This window comes from Triticum aestivum, chromosome 4A (genome assembly GCF_018294505.1).
Source record: "Triticum aestivum cultivar Chinese Spring chromosome 4A, IWGSC CS RefSeq v2.1, whole genome shotgun sequence".
Taxonomy (NCBI): Eukaryota; Viridiplantae; Streptophyta; class Magnoliopsida; order Poales; family Poaceae; genus Triticum; species Triticum aestivum.
In genome coordinates this window covers 3,313,397-3,315,263 of record NC_057803.1, presented here as the reverse complement: position 1 = coordinate 3,315,263, position 1,867 = coordinate 3,313,397, and positions in this window count along the sequence as shown.

The following is a 1,867-nucleotide window of genomic DNA, read 5'->3' as shown; positions in this document are numbered from 1 at the left end:
TAGGAATGATAGACTACCCATATCGACATTGAATTCCGTTTTTTTGAGAGCCCATTCACGTCGAAGTTATGCATGCTTGGCTCTGAGAGATTTGAGGAAGAGTGACCGACTGGGAAGTTGATCCCGGGTGCGCAAGAGTGTGGATAAAGTGTGCAGGAAAGACTACCGTTGGTCTGTGGGGTCGTTCTAGGTCCTAGGTGGTAGCCAAGCGCAACGATCATGAACTAGTGGGTTTGGCTAGGGCTTGCAATCAGAGCCGACCCTCGTGGCTACACGAGCGTGTACGGGTCAGTTGCGCGACCATGTGGCGCATGGAGTGTGTGACATGTCGTGGCACACGACATGGGCCATGTGCCGGGCTAGACGAACATCATGTGCCAAGAGGGAACGTTTCTACTGGGCCGATGAGGATGACAGTTCCTTTGAGTGGGGGTGTATGTGACATCCTGCCTTAATAGGGATGATAGATTACTCATATCAAGAAGGAATGTCTTCTTTTCCAGGAGCCCATGATACATCCATTTTGCATGATGCTTTTATATCAATATTTATTGCATTATGGGCTGCTATTACACATTATGTCACAATACTTATGCCTATTATGTCTTATTTTACAAGGTTTACATGAAGAGGGGGAATGCCGACAGCTGGAATTCTGGGCTGGAAAAGGAGCAAATATTAGAGACCTATTCTGCGCATCTCCAAAAGTCCTGAAACTCCACGGGAATTATATTTAGAATATATAAAAATATTGGGTGAAGAAAGTACCAGAGGGGGGCACCCACCATCCACGAGGGTGGGGGGCGCGCACTGTTGGAAATATGCCCTAGAGGCAATAATAAATTAGTTATTATTATATTATATTTCATTGTTCATGATAATCATTTATTATCCATGCTAGAATTGTATTGATAGGAAACTCAGATACATGTGTGGATACATAGTCAACACCATGTCCCTAGTAAGCCTCTAGTTGACTAGCTCGTTGATCAATAGATGGTTACGTTTTCCTGACCATGGACATTGGATGTCGTTGATAACGGGATCACATCATTAGGAGAATGATGTGATGGACAAGATCCAATCCTAAGCCTAGCACGTCATTAGTAGTTCGTATGCTAAAGCTTTTCTAATGTCAAGTATCATTTCCTTAGACCATGAGATTGTGCAACTCCCGGATACCGTAGGAGTGCTTTGGGTGTGCCAAATGTCACAACATAACTGGGTGGCTATAAAGGTGCACTACGGGTGTCTCCGAAAGTGTCTGTTGGGTTGGCACGAATTGAGACTGGGATTTGTCACTCCGTGTAACGGAGAGGTATCTCTGGGCCCACTCGGTAGGACATCATCATAATGTGCACAATGTGACCAAGGAGTTGATCACGGGCTGATGTGTTACGGAACGAGTAAAGAGACTTGTCGGTAATGAGATTGAACAAGGTATCGAGATACCTACGATCGAATCTCGGGCAAGTATCGTACCGATAGACAAAGGGAATTGTATACGGGATTGATTGAATCCTTGACATCGTGGTTCATCCGATGAGATCATCATGGAGCATGTGGGAGCCAACATGGGTATCCAGATCCCGCTGTTGGTTATTGACCGGAGAGTTGTCTCGGCCATGTCTGCATGACTCCCGAGCCCGTAGGGTCTATAGTTCATCTCTTGTATCCAATCTTTGCATCCAAACCTCAGATTGGTACCTGTGGGTTGCTAGTAGTGTTGATTACTCCTTGTAGTTGGTGCTAGTTGGTTTACTTGGTGGAAGATCATATGTTCAGATCCATTATGCATATTAATACCCCTCTGATTATGAACATGAATATGATTTGTGAGTAGTTATGTTTGTTCCTGAGGACATGA